General features: G+C 38.7%; 1 protein-coding gene across 6 annotated transcripts in view; it reads right to left on the bottom strand.

Annotated features, from left to right (window-relative positions):
• The window catches only part of ATG4C (autophagy related 4C cysteine peptidase), an 85,012-nt gene extending 68,416 nt beyond the window's left edge, over positions 1 to 16,596 (bottom strand). For 4 of the 6 annotated variants that reach the window (XM_023515086.1, XM_023515090.1, XM_023515089.1 and 1 more), the window contains exons 1-2: positions 16,316 to 16,381; positions 4,487 to 4,594 (exon numbers count right to left, since the gene is read on the bottom strand). The gene's annotated coding sequence lies outside the window, so the exon portion shown is untranslated. Of the gene's footprint in view, positions 1 to 4,486; positions 4,595 to 16,262; positions 16,278 to 16,315; positions 16,382 to 16,577 lie in introns of those variants that run through there. The other 2 variants (XM_023515087.1, XM_023515088.1) reach the window with 2 other exon arrangements.
• Between the last annotated feature and the right edge of the window lie 11,043 nt (positions 16,597 to 27,639).

The following is a 27,639-nucleotide window of genomic DNA, read 5'->3' as shown; positions in this document are numbered from 1 at the left end:
GGCGCCCGCCACAACGCCTGGCTATTTCCATTGCAGTGTGACCGAGGCTGGGTTTGAACCTGCCACCCTCGGTATATGAAGCCGGTGCTCTACTCACTGAGCCACAGGCACCGCCCGAAACCCCACTTTAATCTCTGTAACAAAAATTTAAATGGCTCTTTCTAAAAATATTAACTTTAAAGCAGGAATATTTTAAAAGGTAATACCTTGAACCATGTTAGAAAGTATTATAATTGGTATATTTTATAAAGGAATAACCAAAAATACCTAATGAGGAGATGTGTCTTACTGCATACTAGAAGACATTATAAAAAGACAAGAATTAAAGTTCAGCACTACTTAATTCTTCTTATTAGCACAGGATGACACTGAGTAAAACATAATCGGGAGCACAGAAATACTCCTAAGCATATTTGAGAATTTAGTACTTAATACGAGAGACATTTCATATCAGCGAAGAAGGATGGATCATCCAATAAATAGTGCTAGAATACTAACTAACCAGTTAATAAATCTGGATAATGACTTCACACATTATGAATTCTAGATGAATCAAAGATTTAAACGTAAATGCAAGCACACAGCACACATACACATACTACAAGGAAACAGATGTAAAAACATACACCATCTCAGAGTAGAAAAGCCCTTTCTGAGGGCCAGGCACAGTGGCTCATGCCTGTAATCCTAGCACTCTAGCAGGCCATGGTGGGTGGACTGCTTGAGCTCAGGAGTTCCAGACAAGCCTGAGCAAAGCGAGACCCTATTTCTATTAAAAATAGAAAAACTAGGGGGTGTGGTGGCAGGCACCTACAGCTACTCAGGAGGCTGAGGCAAGAGGATCGCTTAAGCCCAAGAGTTTGAGGTTGCTGTGAAGTTGCTGTGAGCCATGATGCCATGGCACTCTACCCAAGGCAACAGAGTGAGAGTCTGTCTCAAAAAAAAAAAAAAGAAAGAAAGAAAATAAAAAGCATCATTTTAAGCATCATTCGTAAAACCAAAAATCAGAAAAGACAATGTAAATACATAAAACTGAAAATTTTGTACAGGAAGAACAAAAACAGCACAAACCAGGTGGGGTCACAAGCTACCAATCAGAAAAAAGTTTAATACCTTACCCAAAGGAGTTAAGGCCCTTAATATACAAAAAGCTCTTATAAAGCCGTAAGGAAAAAGCCCAAATGGGGAAAAAAAGCAAATGAAAAAAGACATAAGCTGTAACCATATGAAAATAGTTCCAACTTGGGCAGCGCCGATGGCTCAAGGAGTAGGAGTAGGGCTCTGGCCCCATGTACGAGGATGATGGGTTCAAACCTGGGCCCGGCCTAAACTGCAAAAAAAACATAAGTTCCAACTTTACTTGGTCAAAGAATTATACATTAAAGGAATTTCATCTTTTTTTATCATCAGAAGAGCGAAAACTTGCAATCCTGAGGAAATAAGCATTTTACATCATTATTTCTTAAATAATAAACTCCTGGGGCATCAAATGAGCACGACCAGCATATAACAGACACAGAATTATCTGCTGATGACTAAATTATGGCTATACATATAGTGATGATATAAATCTTTATCACAATAAAAAGATACCCCAGGTACAGAGTGAAGAAAAAAAGGAAAGAGCATAAATACAATTTTGCATAAATGTTATATAAGTATATATTTATGCCTCTACACATACAAATATGCATAAAACAATGTCTAGAAGTTCATAACGTTAAAAGTAGAAATGAAACCTCTATTTTGGTTTTTTTCTCTGCACTTTACTATTTAAATTATTCATACTGAGCCTCTTCTAAAATAATAACGAAATCATTCAGAAGTAAATTGTTCAAATGAAGAAATTAATATACAAAATTACAAATGTAATTAGGTTATGCTAAATTCTAACAATACACCCGGAACTGCTGGACAAAGAAATCTACAGAGAAGACACTCTATTACAAAATCCCTACACGACTGAAGATAAAATTAAAGTGCTGAGACTTTTTTTTTCCTTTTTAAGATGAAGAACTCTAATTCTTGTGGTTCTTAAAGACATCAGATTCAGCTATTTAGTCATGTGAGAACTTAACTTCCTCAATTTAATTCCCCAGGGAAGCTGTGGCTAAATAAAATGACTTAGAGCAGTGGTTCTCAACCTTCCCGAGGCTGCAACCCTTTAATACAGTTCCTCATGCTGTGGGGACCCCCAACCATAAACTTATTTTCGTTGCTACTTCATGACTGTAATTTTGCAACTGTTATGAAAAGTAATGTAAGTATCTGATATGCAGGATGTATTTTCATTGTTACAAAGGGGTCGTGACCCACAGGTTGAGAACTGCTGACTTAGTGGATATTTTTGTTAATTTACAACTTTTGTTTCTCCTTAAAATAAGTGTGGTGAGATTAGGAAAGAGAAAAAGGATTAATACTTCAGTGCATTCAGTCTATTAAAACATTTTCTCTGTGTTTGTAGAAGGAAAAGCAAGACAAACAGTACTTTATGTTTAACTGCAAATGAGCCAAAGCACACAAATGAGGAGACCACGATGAGCTTGAAGAGTAACAGCCTCACTGCAAAATTCTAAAACTACCTCCCCACAAACCGCCTTTCCAAAAGCTTCCCTCATTTTTAAAAAAAAAGCAAAATGAACTGAAATTCATTTATCTACGAGGCAAACAGTTATGTGATGATTTAGACATTATCTAATATATTTCAGTTCCTCTAGGACCTAAAACACTTTGACTGCCCTAGTGATCAAGCTAATATGCCAAAATGCTTATTTATCCTATGTGGTGTCATTAGAGCCTCATTGTGGAAAACATCAAAATAACATTCTTCAATCTGAGCAAGAGTGAGACCTCATCTCTGCAAAAAATGGAAAAATTAGCTTGGTGTGGTGCATGTACCTGTGGTCTCAGCTATTCAGGAGGCTGCAACAGGAGGATCACTCCAGCCCAAGAGTCTGAGTTGTTGTGAACTACAACGACACCTCTGCAGTCTAGCTGGGGTGAGAGAGCAAGACCTCCTTGTCTCAAATAACAACAACAACAACATTCTTCACAGTTTCCAAATTACTTTTTAGAATACTTATACATTATTTCTTAAAACTTTGGAGAAACTACTAAGTCTTTTCTCAAGTAGCTGTTCCCAATTAGTGCACACCACAACAAATCTCATCATCTACCCTCTCCACATTTCTGTTCTCTGCTAACACTCTGACAAATCCATTTTTAGTAGGTAACAGCATTAGAGCAGAAAATTCTATTCCATCCTATCTCAGTAAAAAAAGATAAAAGCCACCAGAAGAAGTTTACTCCTAAATTTTACTAACAATGATACAAAAATGGAGTGATGACTAAGCAGAATTCTTTTGACAGAGCTACAATATTTTATATGAAAATTATTGAGACCCAGATATAATTTTTAGAGAGTCACTTTTTTATCTGTAATCATGCATTAAAAGAGTTAATAAATTACAAACTGATAAATGTGGGGGGACTCAAATCAATGTCCTTGCAGGGCAGGTGAGGGTAGTCAGCCTCTCCCATCTCGCAAGAGACAGACCATTTCATCCACTGAGAATGTAAAGCCCAGTACAGCTCCAGGGACTGAGTCTACGGAACACACCTGGGCACAAAATGGGCAAAGCACAGCAGACTTCAAGGATTTTCACATGCTTAGGCATCTTCCTCAAATGTTAACCTGCTGCTAGATGAAATTAGATAATGATTTAGAATTTCTGATGTGGTTCAACAAATCAAATGTGACTAAGTTTTTCATGTACTGTAGATAAACCTGCCTGCATTTTCAGTAACAAACATCAATCCCTTCTCTGATCCTGAAGGTCTCTTATACACTGGGCCGTCATCTCGGGTCTCTCATCTCTTCTCTCCATCTCAGTTCTTTACTACAGAAATATCAATTATTGTATCCATTTCTATTCCTCGCCTTTACCTGCCAATCTTCTACCTCCATGCACTAACTTACACTCTAAAAAATGTTCAGTTTGTAAATCCTCCTCAAAAGACACCTAAGGAGCCAGCATACTAATTAAAAAAAAAAAAGCGGCAAATATGAAGCAGAGCATAGCAGGATTTATGCAGAATGTGCCCTTCCAGAGCTCATGGGTAGTCAAGGCAACGGCAGGACAAGTATAGACAAAAAGATTCAAAAAGGAACAGCAACATGATCAAGGCAGGACATAACTCAGAAACTCATTTTAAGAAGAGGAATAAAAAAAAAAAAAAGAAAGAAAAGAGGAATAAAGGACTGAAAGCAAAGAGACCAGTAAGATAATGTTGCTTCAAGGATATGTCCTATAAACATTCTTAGGGTTCCTCAGGATCACATCTTCCAGTTAAAAGTGTTAAGTCATTGCATGGCTACTTTATAATGATGACTTAAATAAAATATAATACTTATACATTCTTCCCTTAAATCAAAAACATAAACTATATACGGAAAAAACTAAGTATTGAGCAGACACAGGCTTACCCTCAAACACGACTTCTATCAAGCTTCTCACACAACTTGTGGCAAAAACCTCCACTTGTGCGACACTGCATATTATACGTTCACAGACCGTAGCTGGTCAGGACCAACCTACATGGGATACAAGGAGTTAAATAATCATTTATTTGAAGACCACAATAAAAATTATTAATGATATCTAGGCTGTCTTAAAATAGCCTTAAGCCTTGATCTCATCTCTAAAAATATAATTGTTTACTATACAGGAGTTTGATAAATAAATTTTAATTATGTCAGGCCCTTAGTAACCTCTGATGAGTCCTAGGTAACTATAAACACCTGGAATCTCTGTACTTTAAAATGCAACTTTCCCAGCCTAGGCAACACAGTGAGACCCCATCTATACAAAAAAAATTATTTTTAATTATCTGGGTTAATTTTTAAAGGCTGAGGCAAGAAAATCAATTGAGCCCAGGAGCCCAAAGGTACAGTGAGTTATGATCACACCTGCTGGACTCCAGCATGGGCAACAGAGTGAGACCCTATCTCTGAAAATAAAAAAAGGAAGAAAAGAAAATGCAACTTTCTAAGCTGTTAAGTATGCAGTCTGTATAGAAAAAGTAGGCCAAGCGTGGAAGCTCACACCTGTAACCCCAGCACTCTGGGAGGCCTCAAGTGAGCTCAGGAGTTTGAGATCAGCCTGAGCAAGAATAAAACCTAGTCTCTACTAAAAACAGAAAAAGTATCCAGGCATTGTGGTGAGTGCCTGTAGTGCCACCTACCTAGGAGGCTGAGGCAGAAGGATTACTTGAACCCAGAGATAGAGGTTGCTGTGAGCTAGGTTGACATGATGGCACTCTAGCCTGGGCAACAGAGTGAGTCTCTGTCTTTTTAACAGAAAGAAAAAAGAAAAGAGAGAACGAGTAACATGGGCATCAAACCATTTAATCATATTTCTACAAGAACTGAAGGCTGTCAGAATCTCCGGATTTAAAGGGAACTTACAAAGCACCTAGTACATGGATTGACACGAGCTCTTGAACACAACACACTCCAGTAATCTCTCCTAATCAACAGTACTTGGGTGATGAGGTGTAGAGAAAGAAAATGTGTAAACTTTTAAAACTGGAAAAAGATATCCCTCCCATTCCAGGAAATCTCATCTGCTCGATAGTGCAGACTCATTCATCACCAATGGTCAACTCGTTTCAACCACCCATATATAGTAACAAGATGGCCTGTACAACATCCCAGCCAACTGCAATCCCTCGGCTTCTAGGAAACACTTCTAGAACAAGAAGCACAATACTTTATGAGTATTGTACTAGGTTCAAAATACACCTGTAAGTTTAAAAGCCTGATGATGTTTTAAACGGTGTGTTCTCTATTTCTGGAGTATCCATAGTAACTACATGAATCTGCTAATTTTAAACGACTTGCCAGGAAGATACTACATGGAACCAAAATTCTGTCTCCCAGGTCGTTTCTAACTGATCCTTCCCTCTGAAAGCCCCTATGATCTAAATACATACACCCCAATCCTCCTTCCCTCCAATCTCCTCTTTCCACATTACATACCCAAATTCCTTTAACTGGCCATAAGACTGGTGGTAACAAATGAGGCCCTGACCAGGGTACTAACATATGAATGTGAATACGCCCACGTAAAAAAGAGGCGAGGAAGGTGGCTTTGAGATTTCAAGTCCAATGTCGAAGACAATAACGGTTTCATTATAGAAACAGATAACCCAAGTAGAGAAAGCTAAGGTGAAGAAGAAGAGCTTAGTTTTAAACATAGTGATTTTGAGGTCTGTAATAACAGAGAAGGTCTGAATGTGTGTCCCCTCCAAAACTAATGTGAAACTTAATCTGCAAGGTGGCAGTGCTGAGAGGTGGAACCTTTAAGAGGTGACGGGTCACGAGGGCTCTGCCCTCTAATGGCTTAACAGATTGATGAGTTAATATGTTATCAAGAGAGTGGGACTGGTACCTTCATAAGAAACAGGTAAAAATGGTTTTTTGTAACCTTGATGAATCTCCAACAATAAAATAAATGGGTAAAAAGACCTGAGCTACCAACTCAGCCCCTCACCACGTGATGCCTGCACTGCCTCAGTACTCTGCAGAAGGGCCCCACCAGCAAAAAGGCTCTCACCAGATGCGGCCTCCTAAGAACCTTAAGAGATCAATTCCCTTTTCTTTATGAATTACCCAGTTTCAGGTATTCTGTTATAAGCAATAGAAAATGGACTAACATAAAGTTTTTCTCCAAGACCCATTTCTTGTTAAGAAAAAGGTGTGTCCACATTGAGGCTAGAAACTTATATGTCATTTAAACACAAAATATCACCAAGTATTTAAGTGGCTACCAACTCAAAGAAATTAAGGTCGATAAAATGAGCCACGAAGAAACCCAGTTCCTGCCCTCATTAACCTCACATTCTTTTTAATTTTTTTTTTTTTTTTGAGACTGAGTCTCACTGTGTGCCCTGGGTAGAGTGCCTTGGTGTCAGAACTCATAGAAACCTCCAACTCTTGGGCTCAAGCAATCCTCTTGCCTCAGCCTCTCAAGTAGCTGAGACTATAAGCACCCAACCCAACACCCATCTAGTTTTGTTTTGTTTTGTTTTCTATTTTCAGTAGAGACAGAGTCTCACTCTTGCTCAGGCTAGTCTCCAACTCCTGAGCTCAGGTGATCCACCCGCCTTGGCCTCCAACAGCACTAGGATTATAGGTGTTAGCTACCTTCCCTGGCTTAAGGTTACACTCTAATGAGCTAGATACTTATAACTAACCATTACCCAAGGCTAACTGTGGTTATATCTCACAATGGAGAGGTAAAGTATTATAACTATTATGAGAAATATGCTTCCCCTTTCCAATCAGAGTATTCAAACACAAATAAGACCACAGGGTAAGGGGCAGCACCTGTGGCTCAAAGAAGTAGGCGCTGGCCCCATACACTGGAGGTGGTGGGTTCAAACCTGGTCCGGACCAAAAAAGAAAAAACTGTCAAGACCACAGGGTAAAACAGTCACAAAAGGCATTCTTCAAACACAAAGAACAAAGACTTAATAACATAAATCTTCCTATTCAAGGGTATAAATACAGGAAAACACTAGACATATTACTAGGAATGATTTAAAGTACTCTCCACAATTGTGTCTATTGTTAAAGCTTAATGCTTGAATTGTATCATCAGTTTAAACAGAGCACTGTTTGAAATGTTCACAAACACAATTGTTTTGGCTTACAAATGGAATCGTTCCAGGTCACTTCTCTTGTTATTCCTAATTTTAAATAGTCTTATAACAATTAAGAAATAGAGCTACAAGTTTAAAGCCTTACAAAGTTTAAAACTGAATATTCTCCAGTTCCAATTTATCTCTTAAGGTTAGGAGGCTGCATCTGGTGAGAGCCTCTCCATCAGTGGTTCTCAACCTTCCTAATGCCCCGGCCCTTTAATACAGTTCCTGTGGGGCGAGACCCACAGGTTGAGAACCGCTGCTCTAGATAGTCTAGAGTTCCCCATAACTAGATATTATGATAAAGTTTTATACTCTACGTCAGCAGCTTTACAGGTAACTGATTTTATAGAAAGTCTATTTAAAAAATAGTTTAGTAGGAACCTAACTATATTTTAAGTTGATAACATAATCACAAAGAAAAAATAATTCAAATAACTTTGAACACCTACTTTGACTATATACCCTTAGTGGGATATATTCTAAGGATATAAAATGAGAAAGAACTCTTCACTTGGTAGATCTGTTGTCGAAAGCAATTGGTCTAATAATTTCAAAACTATTTTATATATGTTGCAGAATGGACTAGGTGAGTAAATATATAAATATACTGATAGGATTGGGAATCAGATTTCTCTCTACAGACAAAGTGGAGATATATTTCCCCAGTGGAAAATATCAACTGGGGAACTCTATAGTACTAAATTTAAGTTGAAGATAGCCTATGAACTCAGGATTTCTTAAAACAAGTGTGTGTGTCCACTCCAAGGGTGTAAAGGAGTGTTTTTCAGCCTTTTTTATCTCATAGCACACTTGAACCTTAAACTTCTGTGGTACACCTAAATTATGTTGATCAAAAAAAAACAGTTTCAAAAAATATATATGCATTGTGCTTTGAATTTCTTTCAAAAATAATTTAATTAGTGATCTTTAAAAATTTTCACAGCACACCTAAAATCTAAGATACTTTCATGGCACACCAGTGTGCCACAACACACTGGCTGAAAATCACTGGTCTAAAGCCAGCGACACATGGGAAGCAATGAACATTTCCGACACCCAGATCTTGGCTTCTCAGTATCACTGCCCACTACAATGAACCAGAACTTCACGGTAAACGGCCGACTCCACGTACCAAGTAGGGAATGTACAAGGTGAGCCTAGACACAGTACTGTGCCCAAGACCAAGCAAGTGCTCAGATACCAACACAGATATATCCAAAGGCCATAGGGACTATCACTGATCAAATTTGAGATAATTATCAAAAAATAATGAGGTCAGCAGATTATAACACACTGCATACATTTTGAAAAAAAGAATCCTTGGGTACAAAATACAAAAATAAAAAGAGAGAAGGGGATTCCCTAGCTCTTCTTTAGAGAAAATGGCCAGCAAATACTATGTAAGATTGACAGAATTGGGAAATCACTATTTGGCGTCCACCAGCGCAATGACTGACTCTGGCAAGGAGTATCAACGGCTACTAAAACCACTGGATAAAAAAAAAAAATACTGCTGGAAAACAGAATATCCATATGATTTCAAAGTAGCAGCCACACAGATTAACGACTAAGTACAAAAGAGAAAAAGTATTTCCAGAATGTAAAAATCTGGCTACACTAAGTGATCAATCCTGGTATCACCAGTAACAGGACAAACAACCCTCACATTGATACAGATGTAACGAATCAGAAAGTTCAAAGCATCACCTTGTAATAGTAAAAACACAAAAGACAAAAAAAAAAAAAAAACACACCTGCTGCTCAACCTGAAACTGTGAGAAAACAACCAGACACATTGATTTTGTAAGGCATGCTTTTATACCAACAATTGGCAAGGACTCTTCAAAAATGACAGTATCTTTGAAGATTAGAAACAGAGACTTAAAACAGAGGCATTAACTACTAACTACAATTCCTAATCTCTAATAGGATTGGGGGGGGGGGAGCTTGAGTTTTGTTTTGAGAGATAGGGTCTTGCTGGAATGCAGTGGTGCCAGCAAATTCCCCCCTTAGAGATATCCTCCTGCCTTAACTTTTGAATTACTAGGACTACAGGCTTCTCCACCAAGCCCCCCCACCAAGCCCAATCTGGTTCAACTTTAATGCAACAAAGTTGTGAGAGGTTCTTCAGTTTCCATGGACTTCCCAGATCACATGGCACGAGCATGCCCAGATGAATCAAGCAAGCACCATGGGCTGAACCCGAGTGCCCTTGGGAGGAGAGGGGAACTGAATTACAAAATGGATATCGTATGGCAGGATCGTGGATCAAATCGGATTGAGCCCTGGCACCACCTGATGGCAGGGTCCAGTTAGAACACAATTCCTGCCATCACTCCATCACATGTGACGCACAGGTGACACCTCATTATGCTCTGACTATAAAGCCTGCCCCAATCCCCGGCTTGGGGAAACAGACTGGAGTCTGACTTCTGGCTGCTTATTTTGGCCACTTGACATATTTTCTTGCTGCAAAAACTCCGTGCTTCAGTGTTTGCCTTTTCGTTGTATGCCAGCAAACAAATCCGGTTTGATTCCATTTCAATTTTTTTTTAACTTTTTGTATAGACAGGATCTCACTATGTTGCCCAAGCTGGTCTCAAACCCCTGACCTCAAGTGATCCTCCCATCTCAGACTCTCAAAGCACAGGAATTACAGATGTGAGCCACAATACCCGGCCAGATGCAGTAATTTTTTTAATGTTATAATGACATTACTAGGATATTTAGAAAACCCTAATTTTGCACATGGATTGGATATTATCATATTGCAGATAAATCATCTAGGTGTATTAATAGCATTATATTTATGTAAGAGAATGTCCTAGTTCTTAGGAGATGCACAGCAAAATATTTAGGGATGAAGTCATGATGTCTCCACCTTCCTTTCAACCAAACCAGCAAGGAAAAAAAAAGTGTATATAATGTATATTTGTACGTAGAAAAAAAGCACCTGTCCAAAAATAAACATGAGCACAAAAGAGGCACAGAGTTAACAACTAGTATATCTAGGAAAAGAAAACAGGTATTTGTTGTACTTCTCTTTCAACTTTTTATATATTTGAAACTTTTTTTTTTAAATTGAGACAGAGTCTCATTCTGTTGCCCAGGCTAGAGTGCCATGGCATTGTTGTACATCACAGCAACCTCAAACTCCTGAGTTCAAGCTTCTCAGCCTCCAGAGTAGCTAGGTCTAAAGGCACCCACCTCCACACCTTGCTAGGTTTTCTATTTTTAGTAGAAACGGGGTCTCATTCTTGCTCAGGCCGGTCTCAAACTCCTGAGCTCAAGCTATCCACCCACCTCCCAGAGTGCTAGGATTACAGGTGTGAGCCACCAAGCCCCACCAGTTTGAAACTTTCAAGAGTGAAAAAAGGTGGAATTTAAGTTGATTTTAGAGCAACCAATCAGACTTTATAAGGCTTAACTATTTCTTCACCCTATCCATAAGAGCTAAAAACAATATATAAAGACCAAAAAGATTTTGCTAAAGAAAGGTAATAATTCTAACAAGTACAAGTAATCACAATCACCATCGGTCTTCTCCTTTAGCTGCAAAGTTAACCTAATCTCTGATAAAAATTCTGCGAAAGATTACATGTGCTGGCTCATCCAGTGCAACAGTCAATAAAGCAAAGCTATCTTACACATATAATATTTTCTCCACATCTAAATATAAATACCAAGTAAATCTGTCCCCAAATCAAGTTTTATTCATCGTAAGGAACCCTAAAATTGCTGACACAAAACTGCAGATGAAGTCAGACTCTGTATTACCATAATAAGAAACATTTAAACTTTAATAATAAACATATAAACCTTTATATATTTAGTCAGAATACATAGTTACATTTTGTACCAAAAATTTTGTTAACTTATGTACGTATATCATCTCATTTAATCGTCAAACCAATTCTGTAAGTCAGGTACTATTATTATCTTCACCTTATAAATAAAAAACAACCTAAGTTTGGGAAGGTTACATAACTCCTACAAGGTCACACTGCTAATAATTAGCAAAAGAAAACCAGTTTCAGTGGCTCACAGCTGGAATCCCAGTGTGTTAGAGGCTGAGATGGGAAGATAGCTTGAGGCCAAGAGTTTGAAACCAGCCTTGGCAATGTATCAAGACCCCGTCTCTACAAAAAATTAAAAAGGAAAAAATATGAAAACAGCCAAGCATGCTTGCCTAGCAACTCAAGAGGATTGCCTCACTCAAACCCAGCAGCTGGAGACTGTAGTGAGCCATGAATGTACCGCTGCTTCAGCCTGAGTGACAGAGCAAGACCCTGTCACTAAAACAAAACAGAAACAAAGAAAAACTCCCAAAACAGACCCTGAATCCAGGTAGCCTGATTCCAAAGTCCATGCTCTTTGCTCTACACTTTCCACTCTACTGAGTTATTATTACATGTAAAATTTAGGCCAGGCACAGTAGCTCGTGCCTGTAATTCTAGCACTTTGGGAGGTCAAGGTGGGAGGATGACTTGCGATCACAGTTCAAGACCAGTCTCAGCAACATAACGAGCCTAGGTCTCAAAATTAAAAAAAAGTAAAACTTCGGGACACAACTAAAACAGGGACTTTACTTAACAAATGCAAACATTGCAGTCTAATTATTTATATTCTCATATTATTCTGAAATTTAAAAAAAGTAACAATAAACTATCAATACTCATCAAAATTATACTAATTAGACATTTCAAAGACAAATCTAAAGCATGTCTTTTTTTCCCTAATGCACTTTGCAATTACACATGTACCAACTTAATGAAAATAGGATTTAACCAGATGCCTAATTTACTGCCCAATCCCAAGTAAAACTAAAGATGAGATATAACTGCATTACTACGTTACCTGTTCACATATATGGTTTAATATGTTACATATAGATTCAAAACAGATACCAACTTATTTCCAGATGTTTTTAATCCAGAACTGCAACCCTGCTCATTTAAGAGAAAAAAAAAAAAAACACCAAAAAAACCTTATTTCAGGCATAGCATTACCCAAATACACTAAACTGAAACAATGACACAAAAGAGGAAACAGTAACTAAGAAACTAATCTCAAACACTGGTGCCACAATAAAAATGTCAAGAAATAAAGCATGTTCCCCAAACCTACTCCTCTTTCAATGTTCTCTCAGTGACTTGCCCACAACCCATCCAGATACACAAGCCAAAACCCCAGAGGCAGCCAATGATACCTTTCTCTCCTTCACCCCATAGCTAATCCATCACCCGGTTCCTCCACCTGAACATCTCTCGAATCTATCCACTTCTGTCCATCGCCACCTTGTCCAAGATAAAATACCATCTCTCATCTGCGCTACTCCAACAATCTAACTGGCCTCTCCCATCCCTACTCTTAAACTCTCTATAAGCATTTCTTCCTCTGTATAAAATCAAGCCCTTTTGTAACAGCATTAACCATAGTGGTAACTTTAAACTTACTCGACTGAGAATTGGATTTCTGTCTGTCTCCCCCGTTACACAGAAAATTCCAAGGGTAGAGACTGTATTTATTCACTACCACATCACTGTGGTTTAGAAGAGTGCCTCATTAGTAAGTGCTACATGATTGAATGCATGTCACAGATTACAAACTTATGTATCAATAGCCTCCCAAATAAAAATAAAGTGGGTATTAGTCTCACCAACCATTACAGAGTGTGTACATCAGATTTTTACATTTCAACTCTGAAACTCACACACATTTTACAGTCGACAATCTTGGTCTGTTTGACACTTTTTCTCTTAGGGATTCATGAAATAATGATGCATCCTGGAATTTTTTTTTTTAAATCTCATGATTTGACAAAACAAGTGACTCTACAACTTACCCAGTCCCCTCGGTTCAGACCTGGTATTCTGGCCTCCCTCCTCCCACAGATAGCACCCCATTCCCAACATTTAAGAATTTAAAAATCCAATGGTTCTTTCATCAACAGCTCTCACACCCGTTTCTTTCTTCCATTCCCAACGTGATGGCTCTCAATTATCTACCCAATTCCTCATTAACTCACATGTACTCAAGCTTCATGCATTTAGACATGGTTTTTCAAATATCCTGTGTCTGTACTATGTGCAAAAAGCCCATGAAACTACACAGCAATCCAGTTACCTGTCCTTCCCTCCAATTTCTCTCCCTTACAATTCACCCTTCGGAATTTGTTCATTTGTTATACTCAGTCTGGAATTACTTCCCTCCCAATTTCTTCCTACCAAATCCCTAACCATTACTTAAATTCCAGATTAAATCTCATCTTCATAAAATCTTGCCTAGCTAACCTCTCTTCTAAATTTTAACACTGAAAAACAAAATCTAACACATGTTGGCTACACTTTCTGCTTCTGAAACCAGGTTAACATGTTACACATTCTGCTGGAGGACATGGCTCCCTAAGCGCAGGGACTTCTGTTGTCTCTTTTGTTCTCTAGGTCCCCGGCACCTACAAAGTGACTGTATTTATTCACTACTATATCACCACAGCCCAGAAGAGTGGCTGCTCAGCAAGTGTCTGTTCAATTAATACATATGACTGCAGAGTACAAATCTTTGTTTTATATACATATTTTACTGCAGAGAACAAATCTTTGCAGACGTGGTACAGTGGGAAGAGTCAAAAAGAACTGCACTCAAAGATTAAAACTCTTTGAGCTTCAGTTTCTTCATCTGCTAAATGTAAATAATACTAAATAACACTCAATATCTCACTGAGAGGATACTTTAAAAGCATCTAGTACAGAACTGAGGACAAGAAGCTATTTTGATGATTTTGTGCCAACAGTTAAGTAGTAAGAAGTATTCAATTAATGCCTTCTAAATGAATAAAATATCAGAAAAAATAGTAAAAGTTGAGTAATGTCCACCTCCATACCATCTCAATAAAGAATTCCATGAATTGTGAAATATTACATGAGATTGAGCCAAATCTCAAGGCTAATGGCTGAAACCATTTCAGATTAATCAGGAATAATCCCAATATGACACTGAGCAAGTATCAAGATTTATATTTTCCCAGCATATACAGACTACATCTGACTGCTTAGAAAAGTATGATAATCTTAGTACTTTTGTTTCTCTACACTGAGACAAAGTCTCACTGCTGCCCAGGCTGAACTGTCATAGCAGGATCCTAGCTCACTGCAGCCTCAAAATCCTGGGCTGAAGTGATCCCTCTTTTTATTAGAACCTCTACAGTGCAGAAATCACAAGAGAAGATATGCCGAAAACTCATTTGAGTTACATGCTCCCCAAAAGGCCAGGAAGCACAAAATTTCTGTCTACAAAATATTAGTGAATGGTACACAATGCTGTTTATTAGAACTATCAAAATATATAGAAATATATCATAGACAATTATCACAAATAAATTTTTCAATATATTTGCATTTCATTTTACAGAAGAGCATTAGTTAAATGGCTTTCATGCTCTTTTTACTAATTCCTCATACTGGTCACTTTTTAGCTTGAATTTTACAACTAATGAACTGATAGTTCAATATGGCATCAGTTTACAGGACTCTCCTTTGTTCAGGGAAGAAGCTTTATGAATTTAAAACTAAGACAGTACATAAACTTTTACCTTTCAAAAACCTTTCCAAGCCAGGTTCTTTCAATGACTCATAATCTAATTACAAATCACAAGCAAACAAGAAGGAAAGACCACTTCCCTGCGTCTATCTGCCATCCAATGACACAAAATCATTGCAAAAATACCACTGGGGATATTTGGTCCGAGCAGGAAAACGGAAGAAAATTCCTAATCCAGATACAAAGAGCTGTAAGTCGAGGTATTCTCTTCTAACTGTAGAGGAGTGAATCCCATGTAGAAAAACAATCAGCAGAAAACGAAAATGTAAGCCAAAGAAATCATACAAAATATAAACTCAGTAAGCAGAATGCTGCTGAGTTGACCAAAGGGAGCTCTCATATTCGTGGTCATCACATGAAAAAATGTATCCTAAACCTCTGACCTCAAAAGGCCTTAGCTGTGGGGTCGGGTGGGAGGTTGAAAGTGAGCAAAACCCAAATAAAGTGAATGAACGTGAACATTCGGGTGGAAAGGCATTAATAATATACAAGCTAGTTTGTTATGGTTTGGACCCCTAACAAAGACCAAAAAGAAAGAAGGGGGCGAGGAATGAGGTAGCCTGAGATCTTGGGAACCCTTGTCTTTTCTTTTTTAAATGAGAGACGGGCCCAACAGCACGAGCCTGGGGAAGGAGCCGAACGGGGGCGCGAGCTCAGGGGACAGAGGTCAGTCATGCTTTGGAACACCTAAGAAAAAAACAAGGAAAGAGGGAAAGCTGCCCACAGTCAGGCTTACGGTTACCCCTGGAGCCCAGGATGGGGCGAAGAGGAGTCAGAAGACAGATGACACTAGAAAGGAGACGAGGGAGGCGCCCAAACCCTCTGGGAACCCAGACGGCTGGTCAGAAGGTCCTGCCCGAGGGCAGGGCCCCTCCAGAAACCCGGTCATTCCGGGACAAGAGACCCCAAGTCGCGACCTCTTCGACTCCGCTAGCCTCGAGTCGATCCCTCACCGAAACAGAAAGACTGAAGAACTACGAGAGAACTAAGCGCGAGAGCCACCAACCCCGGAAAGCTCCAGCTCCAGCAGCGGCCAGCGCCAAAGCAGCCCTCACAGCCGCAGCCGCGGCCAGCTCGGCGCCCGAGCCACAGGTATCCCCGCCCTCTGCGGCCACCGTAGCCGCGGCCAACGCCCGCCCCCCAAGCCCTCGGGCGCTACTTCCGGGGCACCCCAGCCCGTCGCTGGGCGGCCCCGAGGGGCCTACGGGCCTCTGTGCGCTGACTCCGTCCGGCCCGCTTTCACACCCATTCTCCGCCCTTCCCCTCACCCATCAGTGCGGCAAAGGCAGAACGGAGAGAAAGTATCCATCTGCAGTCAGAGACTCTCAGATTGACCGCGGTGCCTATTGAACGGTTGGACTTCAACTCCCAGCATGCCACGCGAGACACGCCCCCGCCTCGGGCGCGGGGACTACAAGATCCAGCATGCACTGCGACGCTCGTCCCGCGCCCCGACCCACTAGAGCTCAGACCACGGCGGCGCCTTCTGACCTGTTAGGAAGGTATTGCGAGCCAAGCTGTAGGTAGGATTGTGAGTTACTTATAAAACGTCGAGGGATGTGTGCAGTTTTCTGCTTTCACGTTATTTTCAAGGATCAAAACAGGACTGTCTGAGGAGACTTTTTACGAAATGCAAATTATATGCGTTATCTTCACTCGTAAGGGATGTCAAGAGAATGACTAAATTATTGCAAAATGTAATGCTATGTCGTTTTGCAGTGCTGCAGAGTTTTTTGGAGCACGGACTACCAGACATGTTCCCGAATTGTATAGGAAATTAGACTGAAAGGCTAAAAGTCCGTACTACCAGTCTATGGTTCCACAAGGGAATGAAAGCCTTCCAGGATGCAAGTTGTTCAACTCTGTGACGTGTTTAGTGGTTTGAAATGTTTTATTATGATATTATTCTCACAAAAACAGGTGTTATAGCTATTTGTTTTCTATTCATGTGGCGAGGGAACCAAATAACCAATCAAACAGAAAGGTATAACACGATGACAAATGCAACACTTATTATAGTGAGAAAACAAAATAGTTGTTTTCTTGCCTGATTAGAATATCATATGGTTTTCTATTTTGAAATACAGGAAGAACCCTTATGACTTTTTAGAAGAGAAAACGTGCATAAAGACTTGGATTACATGAATGAGTATGTTTTATTTTTGATATTATTCATTAACAGGTCATGAGAAACAGGGCTTGGATTGTGAAACTAAATAGATAATTACCCAAAATTAAATTGTTGGATTTGTCATGACAGGTTTTCATTGGTGGGAGGGAAGGAGTAGAATGCTTTTCATTTTTGCAGCTTCAGGTAGCAGTCAGAGAAGAAAATTATATTCCGTAACTCTGTCATGGAATCAGTTACCCTACAAACTGCTTTCCAGCTCCAATGTGCTAAATTATGCAGCACTAGCAAGTAAATATTTAAAATCTATGATCGTGGGGAACAACGTGCTGTTTTCCACGCTTATGCACCAAACAATATGAATGCAGTGAGAAAGAACATTTCCATTGGAATGAATCAAAGGTAATGTTGATGAACTGTAATTAGGTTATCTGATATTCATAGGTGTTTGTAGTAAATAAACACAAAATTGCATCCACTTATTAGTGATGTTATTAAGGAGGCTTTAAAAATACGCTAAATATTTGATACACATATTTCTAAAGCAGTTTCAGTGATCAATTGTATAAATGAACATGGAGGAGAGTTTGAAGAGTACATAATTTATGTAACAGATTTTATGCTTTTTAAAGAGATTCTTGCAGCTGCAGCATTCAGCAGTAGTCTGTAAATGTGTCTCTCAGTTTCTAATTCAGCTGATTGCTAACCACACAAGAATTAAAATTGGACAAGCTGTTTATCTCAGTGCATCAAATAAATGATGGATGCCGCTAGTGGCAAAGCATTCTCTCCAGGCACACTATATGCTGATTCTGAAACACAGTTTATATAATTAAGAAAGATTTAAAGAGAAATAAAAAGCAGATAGTAGAGTTTTATGAGAATGGAAACCAAAAGTAAAATAAGTGTAACACTGACTATTAATGATCACTTATGCACTTAGTTAATTGGAACTCTATAATAGCCACAATGCCTTCTAAAAGACAAGAATTGCATCTCAAACATCTGTGTCTCTCCCAACTCTAAGTTCAGTTCTTTGTACTTAGTAACTCACTCTCAATAAATGTTTGAGGGGCTCAGCACCTATAGCTCAGTGGCTAGGGTGCTGGCCACATACACCAGGGCGGGTGGGTTTGAACCCAGCCCAGGCCTGCCAGACAACAATGACAACTACAACAAGAAAAAGACATTGTGGCGAGCGCCTGTAGTCCCAGCTACTTGGGAGGCTGAAGCGAGAGAATCACTTAAGCCCAAGAGTTTGAGGTTGCTGTGAGCTGCAACACCACAGCACTCTACCAAGGGCAACATAGTGAGACTCTGTCTCAAAAAAATAAATGAAGCCCTGAAACTCCTTTCTCCTTCATATATGTATTTTTAATGTCTAATACCTGTGCTTTATTTTTAGTTAGTAATTTATATTATAAAATAACTATTAAAACCAGAATATTTCATTAATCAGAGTGGACATTCAATAATCATGAAAGACAGCAATTTACTGTTTAGTATGTGTGTATATGTGCATGTATATATTATAAAACATGTACAATATATAGGTAACATTTACCTTAAGTGTCAAGCCCTTTCCAAAATGCATTTGTATTCCAGGTGAACTTTGAAAGCATGCCAGCCAATCTAATAACATTGATTGTGATGTAACTCCAGATTTTTGTGAGGAAATTTTTAATTCTTAACTTCTGCCAAGTGTATTTCTTATCCGTCTCCCTCCTGAACCAGGGATAGATGAAGGTATTCATCGGGAAGTCTTTATGCATGTTTTCTCTTCTAAAAAATCGGAAGAATTCTTTCTGTATTTCAAAATGTAAAACCATAGGATATCTAATCAGGCAGGAAAAAAAATACTATGTTGAGAGAAGTTGAACTCAGCCTTGATGAGATGAATATCTTACAGACTTCTAAAGGCTAAAAAAATATTTTGAAGAAAACTTGATGAAAATCTTTCTTCCTCTGTTAAGATCAGGAGGCAAAACAAGAATTCTATGAAGAGAATGAGGATGTAGCAAATTAGAAAATCAAATAAGGAAGGGAAAGAGTTGAAAGAGAAAAAGTGGGAGACGGGAATGGGGGAGGAGGCTGCGGTGAGAACACCAAAGGGAAGATAATGACCTGTAGGGTGGCAGGTATGTGAAATAGTGTTTACCAGCCTCAAGGTTTCAGAACAACATGCTGTATGTGTACAGTGGTAAATCAGAGGTTAACCTTAGCTTGATGAGCGGTAAAGCATGGAAGAATTTTAGGCACATTATGGTAAGTGAAATAAGCCAGTTACAGAAAGACAAATATTGCATGAGATACCTAGTGTAGCAAAATTCGTAGAGATAGAAAGTAGGATAATGGTTGACAGGAGCTGGAAGGGGCGGAATTTAAATGTATTGCGTAATGGATGCAGAGTTTCAGTTTATAAGATGAAAAGGTACCGGAGATGGATAGTGGTGATAGTTGAACATGAATGAACTGTATACTTACAGTTTAAGACAGTAAATTTGATGTTATTTATGTTTTACCACAATAAAAAATAATTGGAGAGAAAAAAAATCAGTGCATGCCTCGACCATTCAATGGCAAAGTAAGAACAACAAATGGTGTCAGGAGAAAGGAATTTCCTCCTGAAAAAGAATTAAGTTGGGCCCCTACCTCACACCGTATGTAAGAGTCTACTCAAAATGGATCAAAGACCTAAATATAAGCATTAAAATGATAAGACTTTCAGAATAAAATATACAAGTAAATTTTCATGACCTAGATTTAGCAAACACACAGCAAATAAAAGAAAAAAATAGATAAATTGTATTTCCTCGAAATTAAAATGAAAAGATAACCCATAGAATGGGAAAAAATATTTGCAGATGATATATCTGATAAGATTCTACTATTCAAAATATATAAAGAATTCTTACAGGACAAGTATGGTAGCTCACGCCTGTAATCCCATCACTTTGGGAGGCTAAGGCAGAGGATCACTTGAGCCCAGAAGTTTAAGACCAACTGTGCAATATAGTCACACACCACCATCTCTACAAAAACTTAAAAAATAAGCCTGGAAGAATGGTATGTACCTGTTGTCTTAGCTACTTGAGAGGCTGAAGCAGAATTCTATGACCACAGAAGGCTGAAATGAGCTATGATTGCACTCTGGCTTGGATGACCGAGTGATACTTTGTCTCTAACAAAAAAAAAGAAAGAACTCTTACAGCTCAACAACATTAGATCAACAATGGTATAAGAATCTCCACATTGTCTACATAAGACTGTTATGTCGTTCCTTATGAAGTAAGATTATCCTAGTTAAGTGAAGTTTCAATCTGAAAGAACTCTTACAGCTCAACAACATTAGATCAACAATGGTATAAGAATCTCCACATTGTCTACATAAGACTGTTATGTTGTTCCTTATGAAGTAAGATTATCCTAGTTAAGTAAAGTTTCGATCTGTTTGCAAACAATAAAGGTTGATTAACTAATATTAACATATGACTCAGCGCCCATAGCACAGTGGTTACAGTGCCAGCCACGTACACTGAGGCTGGCTGGTTCAAACCTGGCCCAGGCCGACTAAACAACAATGACTACTGCAACAAAAAATAGCCGGGCATTGTGGCAGTCCCAGCTATTGAGAGGCTGAGGCAAGAGAATTGCTTAAGCCCAGGAGTTTGAGGTTGCTATGAGCTGTGACGTCATGGCACTCTACCAAGGGTGACATAGGGTATCAAAAAAAATAATAATTACACTAATTCTTCACTTTTTAATATAAATAATACCATTAAAATTTTAATGATTATCTCCACACTAAACTTATGAGCATTAGTTTCCAGTCTTCATAATGTGAATTTATAGTAGTCTTGTTCTTACTCAGGCTGGTCTTGAACTCGTGAGCCCAAGCGATCCACCTGCTTCAACCTCTCAGAGTGCTAGGATTACAGGTGTGAGCCACCATGCCTGGTCCTCCTGCTTTAAAAAAAAAAGAATAAATGACAATATGTATGAAGAGTCTGAGAAAACAGATGGCATACTCTCAGCACACTACTTCTAGAAATTTATTCTAGGGAAGTGAACAATTATGGTTAAAACAACATGTACAAAAATATGCAGTACAGCAAATATTTATTAAGTCACAAATGTGGGAACAAATAGTTTATACAAGGAAATGACTAAATAAAGCATAGCAATCTGGTGGAATACAGTGTCATCAATTAAAACCACATTGCAGGCTTGGCACCTGTGGCTCAAGTGGCTAAGGCACCAGCCACATACACCTAAGGTGGTGGGTTCGAATCCAGCCCGAACCCACCACACAACAATGATGGCTGCAACCAAAAAATAGCTGGGCATTGTGGTGGGCACCTGTGGTCCCAGCTACTTGGGAGGCGGAGGCAGGAGACTCGCTTGAGCCCTGGAGTTGGAGGTTGCTGTGAGCTGTGATGCCATGGCACTCTACCCAGGGGGAGAGCTTGAGGCTCTGTCTCAGAAAAAAAAAACAAGTACTCCTCAAGAGAAGCTATGCACCAATGCTAACACCTGATAAGCCCTTCAGAGCAATTTTAGAACTCTTTTTCTGGAATGACCATCAGAGCTCTCATTGTACAACACACAAAGACACACAACAATAATGAACGCCACTCAGCAAGACACCACCACATGTCCACAAGAACACAGCTCTTCAACGCTGATATACCAAGACACTGAGGTTACAAAACCTTACTGAGTTGTTTGTACAGTGCTGCCAAGGAAAGCAGATGGTAGCAAGTTTGTGAACTTAATTGTCAGACCACTTAGGAGGACAGCTCTGATGGCCACTTCAGGAATACAGTTCCAAAAGTGCTTTGAAGGGTGGACTAGGCTCAGGCACTGGTGCATAGCTCCCCAAAGGGTGCACTTTGAGGGTGACCGTAGTGATATTTAGCAACAAGGTATGCAGCACTTTTTCTAGGATGTTTGTGAACTTGACTGCCAGACCTCATTTATGGGGAGAAAGTGTTCCAGTTCTCAGATCCATTTTATATAAATTTCTCTGCTTGGGGAACCCTTCCAGGCCTGAGGCATAACTCCAGACTGAGACCTGAGTGAACGCAGACTGAAATTACAAATTCTCAGGGATAAACCACCACCCACCTCTTTTTCCCCCATTCTAATTCCACAATACGATAGATATACTTCCCTCAGGTTTTATTTATATGTTTGTTTGTTTATATTTTGGCCTGCTTTTCACTCAGCATTTCAATATACATATCTAGTGAAAGTATTTAGAAGTATTCTTGTTCCAAATATTATCCCTATTATTTTTATAACTAGGAAACTTATTATTGAGAATTCATATATACAATGACTACCCAATAGAAGAGAGAAGATGTAAAACAAATACTTCAATACAAGCAGTACTCTTTGCAAAGAGAAAATAAAAGTTAAGGTGTTTAAACATTGTTATCCACGAAATATAAAGTAGGAAAGCCCAGGATTTGGATTTAGACAATTCTATTAATAGATGAAAATCCTACTTCTTTCCCTATGCCTACGAGGTCCTGAGCAAATGAATAAACATCTCTCAGCTTCACTTTTCTCACCTCTGAAATAAGGACAACATGTAGAAAATAGAGCAGAGGCTACAACGTATTAGGTATTTGCTGAGACGTAAATGACTAAGAGTTGGAAGCAATACTGTTCAAACTATGGCCTGCCAAATTCTAAGTTTTCCAAAACCCTTTATAGAAGTTCACAGTCAGGTGGCACCTGTGGCTCAAAGGAGTAAGGCATTGGCCCCATATGCCAGAGGTGGTGGATTCAAACCCAGTCTTGGCCAAAAACTGCAAAACAAAAAAGGAAGTTCACAGTCAAAACTATTTTCATAATAATTCTGAGACCTTATATCATTTTTACCCTGTGGATGTTTGCACTGATGTTACAAAAGCATTGATAAGTAAAACTATTGGAAATTCATTGGGAATCAGGGCAATGGCACCCCATTTTTATCTTTCACTGCCGTGCACTCAAAGTAAAAAGATGCCACTTTCTTTATGAATGCCATTAATAAAGCAATAAAACATTAATTTTATTGAATCTGTGCTCTTAAGTTCAAAGTTTGGGGTGAAAATACAGGACTTATGAATGAAGCACTTCTGCATGTTGAAGTAAGGTCGTTGTCTCTGAGGGAAAGCACTTGTGCAATTTATTTTACTTTATTTAATTTTTTCAAATTAATATGAGGGTACAATTTTTAGGTTACATTGTTCTCCCTTCAAGGGTAAAGTTCCATTTGTAGAAGAGCCCCTCACCCACGGGGTGGTTATACACTCTCGCAATGTGCACATTGGGTAAGATCCCACCTCCTGCCCTCCCTCCTACGGCCATATGTCCCTTCCTCCCCTCCTGCTTCACTCTACCCCTGAACTGGACTATATTAGTGTTTTATTGTTCTTATGAACATATAATTGTTTATATATTGATTTCATATTAGAATTGAGTACATTGGATATTTATTTTTCCATTCTTGAGACACTTTACTAAGAAGACTGTATTTCAGCTCCATCCAGATAAATGTAGAAGATGTAAAGTGTCCATCTTTTTTAATGGCTGCGTAATATTCCATGGTACACATATACCACAGTTTGTTGATCCATTCATGGGTTGATGGGCACTTGGGTTGCTTCCACAACTTGGCAATTATGAATTGAGCCACATTAAACATTCTAGTGCAAATGTCTTTGTGGTAAAATAATTATTGTTCTTCTGGGTAGATACCTAGTAAAGGGATTGCAGGGTTAAATGGAAGGCCTACTTTTAGATCTTTGAGGATTCTCCATACTTCTCTCCAAAAGGGCTGTATTAGTTTGCAGTCCTACCAGCAGTGTAGACATGTTCCCTTCTCTCCACATCTATGCCAGCATCTGGTGTTTTGGGACTTTGTGAAGTGGTCTAATCTTGCTGGGGTTAGGTGATATCTTAGAGTGGTTTTGATTTGCATTTCTCTAGTGATTAAAGATAATGAGCATTTTTTCATGTATTTGTCAGCCACTCGTCTGTCATCCTCAGAGAAGTTTCTGTTCAAATCACTTGCCCACTTATAAAAAGGGTTGTTTGCACTTTTCTTATTGTTTAATTTGAGTTCTGTGTAGATTCTAGTTATCAGGCTTTTGTCAAATTCATAACATGCAAAAATCTTCTCCCATTCTGAGGGCCATCTGTTTGCTCTGTTTGTGGTACTCTTAGCTGTGCAAAAGCTTTTTAGCTTGATCAAGTCGCCGTTATTTATTTTTGGTGTTGCTGCAATTGTTAGGAGGGTCTTCCTCATAAAGTTTTTTCACAGGCCAATTTCTTTTCTTCCCCTGTACTCTTTCCAAGAATTTTTATTGTTTTATGTCTTAAATTTAAATATTTTATCCAATGAGAATCAGTTTTTGTCAATGGTGAGAGGTGCAGATCCAGTTTCAGTCTTCTGCATGTGGATAACCAGTTCTCCTAGCACCATTTCTTAAATAACAATTCTTTTCCCCCATTGAATGTTTTTGTTAGGCTTTTTTTTTTTTTTTTTTTGAGACGGAGCCTCACGCTATCCCCCGGGTAGAGTGCCATGGCATCACAGCTCATAGCAACCTCCAACTCCTGGGTTCAAGCGAGTCTCCTGCCTCAGCCTCCCAAGTAGCTGGGACCACAGGCACCCGCCACAATGCCTGGCCATTTTTTGGTTGCAGCCATCATTGTTGTTTGGCGGGCCCGGGCTGGGGATTCGAACCCGCCACCTTAGGTGTATGTGGCTGGTGCCTTAGCCGCTTGAGCCACAGGCGCCAAGCCTTTGTTAGGCTTCTTAAGGATTAAATGACAACATGTGGCTGGGTTCATCTCTAGATTCTCTATCCTATTCCATAGACCTATGTCTCTATTTTTGTGCCAGTACCATGCTGTTTTGATCACTATAGCCTTGTAATGTAACTTGAAATCTGGCAACTTGATGCCTCCAGAATTGTTTTATTTCTAAGAACTGTATTTGTTACTGGGGTTTTCTCTGGTTCCATATGAATTGAACTATTATTTTTTTCAAGATCTTTAAAGTATGACATTGGTGCTTTGATGGGAACTGCACTGAATCTGTAGGTTGCTTTAGCTAGTATGGACATTGTGATGATGTCGAATCTTCCCAGCCATGAGCATGGTATGTTCTTCCAAGGTGTCAACACACCTTCTGCTATTTCCTTTCTCAAAGTTTCACAATTCTCTTTATAGAGATCTTTCACATCTTTTGTTAGATATATTCCCAGGTATTTCATCTTCTTTGGTGCTATTGTAAAAGGAATAGAGTCTTTGATTTTGTTTTTGTCTTGACAATTGTTGGTGTCTATGAAGGCTACTGATTTCTGCATATTGATATTGTAACCTGAGATGCTGCTATATTTCTTAATCACTTCTAACAGCTTTGTATTTGAGGCCCTGGGATTTTCCAGGTATAAGATCATGTCATCTGCAAAGAGGAAGAGTTTGACCTCCTCTGTCCCCATTTGGATTCCTTTGATCTCCTTCTCTTGCCTGATTATGATGGCTAGGACATCCAACACTCTGTTAAATAGCGGTGGAGACAGTGGGCATCCTTGCCTGGTTCGAGATTTGAGTGGAATGTGTTCAGGTGTACCCTATTCAATATGATATTGGCTGTGGGTTGGCTATAGATAGCCTCTATCAGTTTAAGGAATGTTCCTTCTAAGCCTATTTTCTTGAGTGTTTTTATCATTAAAGGATGCTGGATATTCTCAAAAGCCTTTTCTGCATCAATTGAAAGAATCATATCATCTTTGTTTTTTATTCTACTTATGTGGTATATTATATTTATAGATTTGCATATGTTGAACCAACCTTGCATCTCTGGGACAAAACCCACTTGTTCGTTATCCCTTTTTAATGTGTTGTTATATTCTGTTCGCTAATGTTAAATATTTTTGCATCAATATTCATTAATAATATTGGTCTATAGTTTTCTTTTTTTGTTGGCTCCTTTCCTGGTTTGGGGATCAGGGTAATATTTGCTTCATAAAATGTGTTGGGAAGGATTCCTTCGTTCTCTATATTTTGGAAAAGTTTGTGCATTGTAAGAACTAATTCCTCTTTGATGGTTTGATAGAATTTTGGTGTGAAACTATCTGATCCAAGGCTTTTCTTTTTTGGGAGATGTTATATAATTGATGCTATTTTAGTACTTGATATTGGTATATTGAAGATTTCTAAATCTTTCTGGCTGAGTTTTGGAAGGTATTGTGCTTTCAGATAGTGGTCTATCTCCTCTACATTTTTGTACTTGTGGGAATAGAGTTTTTGGTAGTAATTGTTGATAATCTTTTATATTTTGGAGGCATCTGCTATCTCCCCCTTATCATTTCTGATTGTAGTTATTAGAGATTTTATTTTGTGTGTGTCTGATTGGTCTGGCCAAGGGTTTGTCAATCTTGTTATTCTTTTCAAAGAACCAACTTTTTGTTTCACTGACCTTCTGAATAATTCTTTTGTTTTTAATTTCATTTAATTCTGCTCTAATTTTGGTTATTTCTTTTCTTCTGCTGGGTTTGGGATTAGATTGTTCTTCCTTTTCCAGTTGCTTGAGATGGCCGATTATGTTGCTGACTTGCTCTCTTTCTGTTTTCTTGATGAAGGCATGTAATGTTATACATTTCCCTCTAAGGACTGCCTTTGCTATACCCCACAGGTATTGAATAGTTCGTGGCTTCATTCATTTTGTTCCAGAAATCTAATGATCTCCTTCTTGATCTTGTCTATTACCCAGCTATCATTCAGTATAAGATTATTTAGTTTCCATGATTTTAATTTGAGAATGAAGATTTCTGTTACTGTTGAGTTCAACTTTTATTCCATGGTGATCTGAGAAGATACAGGGGGATAATTTCTATACTTTTGAATTTGTTGAGGTTAGCCTGGTAACCTAAGATATGATCAATTTTGGAAGATGATCAGTGGGCTGATGAGAAGAATGTGTATTTGGTTTTCTTAGGATAAAATGTTCTATAAACATCTGTTAAATTCATTTGTTTTTGGATCAAGTTTAAGTCCATTATTTCTTTGTCTAGTTTCTGCTTAGAGGGTCTGTCCAGTACTGCCAATGGGGTGTTAAAATCTCCAACTAGTATAGTACAGAGAGATATCATGTTGTTCAGATCAGGTAGGGTTTGTTTTATATATTGAGGAGCATTCAG

The sequence above is a fragment of the Otolemur garnettii genome, unplaced genomic scaffold, assembly GCF_000181295.1.
Source record: "Otolemur garnettii isolate 467f Iridium unplaced genomic scaffold, OtoGar3 scaffold00066, whole genome shotgun sequence".
Classification (NCBI taxonomy): domain Eukaryota; kingdom Metazoa; phylum Chordata; class Mammalia; order Primates; family Galagidae; genus Otolemur; species Otolemur garnettii.
The sequence above is the reverse complement of the archived record's forward strand: the minus strand, read 5'-3'. Positions and strand labels throughout refer to the sequence as shown.